The sequence below is a fragment of the Hippopotamus amphibius genome, chromosome 9 (genome assembly GCF_030028045.1).
Source record: "Hippopotamus amphibius kiboko isolate mHipAmp2 chromosome 9, mHipAmp2.hap2, whole genome shotgun sequence".
Classification (NCBI taxonomy): domain Eukaryota; kingdom Metazoa; phylum Chordata; class Mammalia; order Artiodactyla; family Hippopotamidae; genus Hippopotamus; species Hippopotamus amphibius.
In genome coordinates this window covers 29,533,827-29,542,238 of record NC_080194.1, presented here as the reverse complement: position 1 = coordinate 29,542,238, position 8,412 = coordinate 29,533,827, and positions in this window count along the sequence as shown.

The following is an 8,412-nucleotide window of genomic DNA, read 5'->3' as shown; positions in this document are numbered from 1 at the left end:
GTGAACAATGGGTGTACAAAAATCTCTACAAGATCTTGTTTTCAATTCTTTTGGGTATATACACAGTAGTAGAATTGCTAGATCATATAGTAATTCTGTTTTAATTTTTGAGGAACCACCTTACTGTTTTCCACAGTGGCTGTACTGTTTTACGTTGGCTGTACCGCCAACAGTGCATGAGATTTCCAATTTCTCCAAATCCTCACCAACACTGTTATTTTCTGTTTTTAAAAAAATTTTTTATAGTAGCCATCCCAATGGGTGTGAGGTGATATCTTACTGTACTTTTGATTTGCCTTTCCCTAACAATTAGTGATGTTGAACATCTTTTCATGTGCTTATTGGCCACTTGTGTATCTTCTTTGAAGAAATGTCTATTCAGGGCCCTTGCCCATTTTTAAATAAGGTTATTTTTGTGTTGTTCAGTTTTAGATGATCTCTGTATATTCTAGATGTCAATCACTTATCAGATACATGATTTTCAAATACTCTCTCCCATTTGGTGGGTTGCCTTTTTACTCTGTTAATATTGTCTTTTGATGTACAAAATGAAAAAACTTTCATCCAGTCCAATTTGTCTATTTTTTCTTTTGTTGTTTGGGCCTTTGGTGTCATATCCAAGAAATCATTGCCAAATCCAATGCCCTAAAGATTTTGCCCTATGTTTTTTCTTCTAAGAGTTTTATAGTTTTAGGTCTTACATTTAGGTCTTTGATATTTTTTTTTTTTTTTTGAGTTAATTTTTGTATATACTATCAGGTAAGGGTCCAACTCATTTTTTTTTGTTGGAGTATAGTTGCTTTACAATATTGTGTTAGTTTATACTGTAACGCAAAGTGAATCAGCTATATACATATACATACAAGGGTGAGTCAAAAATTATCCGCACTCTGATTGTATTAAAACTTCTATAAATTCTACAGCCACAGTGTGGGTAATTTTTGACTCACCCTCGTATATCCCCTCCTTTTTGGATTCACCTTCAGTCTTTTGCATGTGGATATTCAGTGTCCCCGGTATCACTGATAAAGACAGTCCTTTCCCCACTGAATGGTCTTTGCACACTTGTCAAAAATCATCTGATTATAGGTGTGAGGGATTATTTCTGAGCTTTCTGTTCTATTCAGTTGGTCTATATGTCAGTCTTTATAACAGTACCACATTTTTTTTTTAATTACTCTAGCTTTGCGGTGAGTTTTAATATCAGGTAATGTGAGTCCTCAAGCTTTGTTCTTCTTTTTTAAGATTGTTTTGGCTATTCAGGGTCCCTTGAGATGCCATATGAATTTTTTTTTCATGTGTTACTCCATGAATTTTTTTTTTATAAATTTATTTATTTATTGGATTTATTTTTTTATTGGCTGTGTTGGGTCTTCGTTGCTGCACACGGACATTCTGTTGTTGCAGCGAGCGGGGGCTACTCTTCGTTGTGGTGCGCGGGCTCCTCATTGCGGTGACTTCTCTTGTTGTGGAGCAGGGACTCTAGGCATGTGGACTTCAGTAGTTGTGGCACATGGGCTCAATAGTTGTGGCACACGGGCTTAGTTGCTCCGTGGCATATGGTATCTTCCTGGGGCAGGGCTTGAACCTGTGTCCTCTGCATTGGCAGGCAGATTCTTAACCACTGCACCACCTAGAAAGTCTGAGATGCCATATGAATTTTAGGATGGGTTTTTAATTTCTGCAAAAATCATAATTGGGAGTTTGATAGAGATTGCATTGAATCTGTAGATTGGTTGTGTTACTGAATTGGTTTCCTGGACTTGCCCCACATTCCTAGCCTGGGCTAAGACCCAGGGAGATTCTTTTTCTGTTCAGATTCCCATAGTTAATAACAAAACTGATGTTGAGACTGGAACAGCTCAAGCTTTATTCAATGGCCAAAGAATGGAGAAGTGAACTTGGTTTGCAAATCAACTTCTCAATCCAATTCAGGTGGAGACACCAGATACATAGGGAGGGTCAAGGTAAAAGGGAGGGATTTGGAAAGAGTGGGAGGAAAATTCATGACTTATCCGAGAAAAGAGATGTGGTTTGTACCTGGAATGTAACACTCCTTTTCAGTCCTTGTATTGGCTTTTCAGGTTGTCATCATGGCAACTGTCAACTGTCATGGCACTGGCGGGTGTGTCATTCAGCATACTAATGTATTACAATAAAACGTATAATGAGGCTCAAGGTCTATTAGAAATCAAATCTTCTGCCATCTTGGGCCTAGTTTATTCCAGCCAGTTCTTGTTTTTCTCTTTGCAGCTTCCTCCTGAAACTTAGGTAAGAACAATTGGTTCCATTTGAGGGAGGGGCAACGGTATGATTCTGGGACAACAGCCTTGGTAATAGTTGGGTGGTATTGACAGCTTAACAATATTAAGTCTTCTAATATGTGAACATGGAGTGTATTTCGTGTATTAGAAGACTTAATATTGTTATATCTTTTTCAGTTTCTTTTTTAATATAAATTTATTTATTTATTTATTTATTTATTGGCTGCATTGGGTCTTCATTGCTGTGCACGGGCTTTCTCTAGTTGTGGTGAGCAGGAGCTACTCCTCATTGCGGTGCGCGGGCTTCTCATTGTGGTGGCTTCTCTTGTTGTAGAGCACGGGCTCTAGGGCTTCAGTAGTTGTGGCATGTGGGCTCAATAGTTGTGGCTCACAGGCTCTAGAGCACAGGCTCAGTAGTTGCGGCACATGGGCTTAGTTGCACTGTGGCATGTGGGATCTTCCCAGAGCAGGGATTGAACCCGTGTCCCTGGCATTGGCAGGCAGATTCTTAACCATTGCACCACCAGGGAAGCCCTCTTTTTCAGTTTCAGCAGTGTTTTGTATTTCCATTGTACAAGTCTTTCACCTCCTTAGTTAATTCATAAATATTTTATTCTTACTGATTCTCTTATAGATAGAATTGTTCATTGTAATTACCTTTAAAGATTTTTGGTAGAAATGCAACTAGTTTTTGTGTGCAGACTTCATATCCTGCTACTTTGCTGAACTCATTTATTAGTTCTAACATTTTTATTTTTCATCTTTAGGGTGTTCTACATATATGATCATATCGAAACAGGAGGGAAGGGGGCAGAGCACCACCTTGAAAAGAATGACATAGCCATAGGACACGACAAAGACTGGTTAGAACCAACTGGGTCCAAGATGGCGGAAGATTTGACTTCCAGTGGGACTTGAGCCTCAATATTAGCCTCAATATACATTAGCCTGCTAAATGACACACCCACCAGTGCCATGGCAGTTCTGAGGCTAGTCATAAAAGGCCAAAAAATGGGCGGTGGCTCAATTCCTGGAAATCTCTGCCTCTTTCCCAAAATAATTGGAATGATTCTCCCACTCACTAGCCTATGAAATAACTTGGCCCATAAAAAATAACCACACCATATTTTGGGGCCTCTCTCACCTTCTGAGATGGCCCACACTCTGTGGAGTGTGTTTCTCTGTAAATAAATCTGCTTCTTACCTATCACTGTTTCTCTCACTGAATTCTTCCTGCAATGAGACATCAAGAACTTGAGCTTCATTAAGTCCTGAGACCAGGCGTGTGATCTCAGTTAAAAGACCGTGGGTTCCATTCCCAATCTGAGTTTTGGCTGGGTTTGAGTCCTGGTGTATGGGTTCAAGTCCCAATCTGAGTTGCACAGTTTCAGTATCATCTGTGAACAGACATAATTTTACTTCCTCCTTTCCAATTTGAATGTCTTTTCTTTTGCTAGCCTAATTGCTCTGATTAGAATTTCTAGTACAGTGTTGAATAAACATGGTGAAAGCAGGCATCCTTGCCTTGTTCTTGACTTAGAGGAAAAGCTTTTAGTCTTTCATCATTGAGTATTACTGGGCCTCACCCCACAGGCATGCAAGTCTTGTACTTGCCCAGCCTCAAGACTGAAGAAAGAGTCGGAGTCAGTGACAGAGACATCAATGGTTTAATGGATAGGGGGAATCTTACATGTCTGAAGCAAGGTCCTGGAGTAACACCCCTCTGTGTGTGCCCAGATGGTGGGCAGGACATGGTAGTAGTCTTTGCTAGCTGAGGAAGAGGGAGGTTTCCAGTTATGGGGGAATTCATGTCAGGGTTATCAGGGAAACCAGCAGAAGGGCACACCCCTTTGATAAGCTCTCACGGTGGAGATAGTTCTGATCTAAAGATAATAGACAATCACTTAGCTGGGCTGGGGGCAAGTATGTAGACTTTTACTGATTAGGCTCTGTGATTAAGAGGGAAAGTCAGTCAGGTGACTAGGTGAGGCAAGGACTGGTCAAGCAGGAAATGTACAGAGAGCAAGAGAGCAGCCATCATGGGTGCCCTGATCATACAAGTTTGATGTTTGCTGTGGGTTTTTCATATATGACTTTTATTATGTTGAGGTAGTTTCCTTCTATTCCTAGTTTGTTGAGTGTTTTCATCAAGAAAGCACTTTGAATTTTGTCTAATGCTTTTTCTACGTTAATTGAGATGATCATGAGGGTTTTTCACCCTTTGTTCTGTTAATGTGGTGTATTACATGGATCAGTTTTTGTATATTGAACTATCATTGTTTTCTAGTAATAAATCCCTTTTGTTATGGTATGAAATCCCTTTAATATGCTGAATTCATTTGCTGAAATTTTGATGAGGATTTTTGCATGAATGTCATAAGGAATATTGGTCTATAGGTCTTTATTGTTGTTATTTTAGTGTCTTTTTCTGACTTTGCTACCAGGGTAATGCTGGACTCATAAAATGAGTAAGAAGTGTTCCTTCCTCTTCAATTTGGTGGAAAAGTTTGAGAAGAAATCTTGGGGCAGGTCCTGTTTCCCCATCAACAATACACACAACAATACCTTTGAGCTATTTTGCAGAAGTTGAAACCCCCTCCAGGTGGGAGAAGTTAATAATTAATGATGATATGCTGCCCACAAGCATGTAGACCCCAGACCAGCTGGACTTGAAGGTTGATGATGCTGACCGCTATTTACCTCACCACCCATCAGAAGAATGCAAGACTGTTACTGCCTTTATCCTTATTGCCTACCCCTGACCACCAGCCCCGACTATAAGACCTCTCCCTATTCCCCAGAGAGGGGGGCACAGTTCTTGAGGCTCTAGCCACTGTGTTCCCCCCTTATCTGGCAAAGTAATCAAAGCTCTGTCTCCATATTTCTATTCAGTATTGGTGAACAGAGGACAGGTTTTTCTCGGCAACAGTTCCCTGACCAGGGATCGCACCCAGGCTCCCTGCATTGGGAGCACAGAGTCTTAACTGCTGGACCACTAGGGAAGTCCCAACATCTTTCTTTTTTAATGTAAACATTTATACCTGTACATTTTCCCCTTAGCACTGTTTTTGCTGCATCCCATAAACTCTTGTATGTTGTATTTTTATTTTCATTTGTCTCTAAATCTTTTTAAATTTCCCTTTTGATTTCTTTTTCCATCCAATAGTTGTTTCAGAATGTGTTGTTTAATTTTCACAAATTTGTGAATTTTCTAGCTTTACTTCTGTTATTGATTTCTAACTTCATCTCAGTGTGGTTAGAGAAGATACCTTGTCTGATCTCTATCTTTTTAAAACCTATCAAGGAGGGAGTGAGAGACGTGCTGAGGGTCCGCAGCGCAGCTCAGCGTTCCCGGACCGAGACATCGATCCGCGGCTGGGCGGAGGGTCCCGGAGCGGGAGCGTGGGGGCCGGAGAGCTGGTTCAGGGTGAGGAACATTGTTGCCGGTGGGGTGGCGGACCAAGGGCGGGGGGGGGGCTCCGCGGAGAGGAGTGCCCGTCCCTGAGAGCCGCCCGGCCATGATGGTGGCTGGAGGCTGCAGGCTCATGGGCTGGGGGGGGGGTGGAGGAGGAGCAGCGCGCGTAGCCTCTCTCTCTCTTTCGGCGCCTCTGCAACAGGCAGTGGAGAGACGCCTGTGGGCCACCTAAGGCGCTCAGGGATAACAAGCACCCTCAGGCGCTTGGGCAGGGCTAGATTAAAACCCCTTGCAATGCCAGCAGCAGGGAGGCTGCAGAGAAGAGAAAAAGAAAACAACAACAGCAACAAAAAAAAAAACCCGAGAGAGGCCCAACTCTAAGACTTTCTGTTTAAGCCTGAGCCACCAGCGTCCCTCTGCAACAGGCACCTCCAAGCCTGACTGAAACAACAGTGCGCCACTGCTCACTCACTCCCAGGAGAAGGAGCCACTATTGTACCCTCTCCCTCCCCACACACCGATGCTTACAGACGAACAATAAAGGAACCTCTGCTGGTCACAGAATAATGCAAAAAAACCCAAGGCAAGGAGAAGGACACTTACAGCTGAGACGCTAAGGAAACAGAAATAGTAATATCAATACCTACTGAACTGGTCCATTCTGGGATCAGTTCTGGATTTTTTTTTTTTTTCTTTTTCTCTCTCTTTTTTTTTTTTTTCTTTATTAAATACGATCTTAGCCCTAAGGGATCTACAAGTTTTATAACATAATTTTTTAATGATATTTTTTATTCTTTTTTTTTTTTTTTGTCTTTTTAAATACTTCTATATCTAGCTAAGTTTTTGGTAGTACGGACAATATATCTCTCATACTTTCCTTTCATCCCTATCTTTTATACATTTCTATTCCTTTCTTTTTATTTGGATATTTCCAACCACATTTAGCTCTTCTGTTCCCCTTTCTTCCAGCCTTTTTAAGTTTATTTTATCTTAACATACTTATAAGCAACACTATCGGTCTGCTCAGACTCCTTGCTCTATTCTCCAGATGACGCACTGCCTTGGTATTTAATATTAGGCTTTTGTCTTTATCTTAGTTCTTAGTACAGTTGTCTAATTACATTCTGAGAATCTCCATTCTCTCTGGTGGTACTCTGGCTCTTTTCTATATTTGATCCTAGCTTACAAAATCTCCCTGGATTAATGTTTGTATGTGTAAGGTGTTATTTGTTTGTTTGTTTGCTTTTGCTTTTGTCTCTGATTTGTTCTGTTTCAGTTGTCAATTTCTGTTGGGTTTCTCTTTGAATATCTGATAGCACACTGGGGTTCTGTCAGGTCTTTCTAGAGCCTTATGTCCTAACGGATTCAGTAATTCTGTGTCTTATACATGTATGTGTTTCCTACACTTAATATTCGTTTAATCCAATACTTGGACATTAGTCTGAGGCTTGGACAGTCTTCTATAAACACCTCTATCGCTAGGACAAGCAACCCCAAAAGTTTGGACAACCATGAGGAAACAAAGAAACACCATGCAGGCAAAGGAGCAGGAAAAAACCCCACAAGACCAAATAAATGAGGAGAAAATAGGAAAAATGCCTGAAAAAGAATTTAGAGTAATGATAGTAAAAATGATACAAAATCTCGATAACAAAATAGAGAAAGTACAAGAAACAGTTCATAAGAACTCAGAAAAACAAACAGCAATGGATAACAAAATAACTGAAATTAAAAATACTCTAGATGCTATAACCAGCAGAATGACTGAGGCAGAAGAACGAATAAGTGAGTTGGAAGATAGAATGGGGGAAATAAACGCCACAGAGCAGGAAAAAGAAAAAAGAATAAAAAGAATAGAAGACAGTCTGAGAGACCTCAGTGATAACATTAAGCGTACCAACATTCGAATTATAGGCATCGCAGAAGAAGAAGAAAACAAGAAAGGGTCTGAGAAAATATTTGAAGAGGTTCTAGTGGAAAACTTCCCCAACATGGGAAAGGAAATAATTAACCAAGTCCAAGAAGCACAGAGAGTCCCATACAGAATAAACCCAAGGAGAAATACACGAAGACACATATTAATCAAACTAATGACAATTAAACACAAAGAAAAAATATTAAAAGCAGCAAGAGAAAAGCAACAAACAACATATAAGGGAAAACCCATCAGGATAACAGCTGACCTTTCTACAGAAACTCTGCAGGCCAGAAGGGAATGGCAGGATATACTGAAAGTCCTGAAAGAGAGAAACCTACAGCCAAGAATACTCTACCCAGCAAGAATCTCATTCAGATTTGAGGGAGAAATCAAAAGCTTTCCAGACAAACAAAAGTTAAGAGAATTCAGCACCACCAAACCAGCCTTACAACAAGTGCTAAAGGAACTTCTCTAAGTAGGAAACACAAGAAATGGAAAACACCTACAAATACAAACCCAAACCAATTAAGGAAATGGTAATTGGAACACACATGTCAATAATCACTTTAAATGTAAATGGATTAAATGCTCCAACCAAAAGACAGACTGGTTGAATGGATACAAAAACAAGACCCTTCTATATGCTGCCTCCAAGAAACCCACTTCAGACCAAGGGATACATATAGACTGAAAGTAAAGGGATGGAAAAAGATACTCCATGCAAATGGAAGTCAAAAGAAAGCTGGAGTAGCAATCCTCATATCAGACAAATTAGACTTGAAAGTAAAGACTATTACAAGAGACAAGGAAGGACA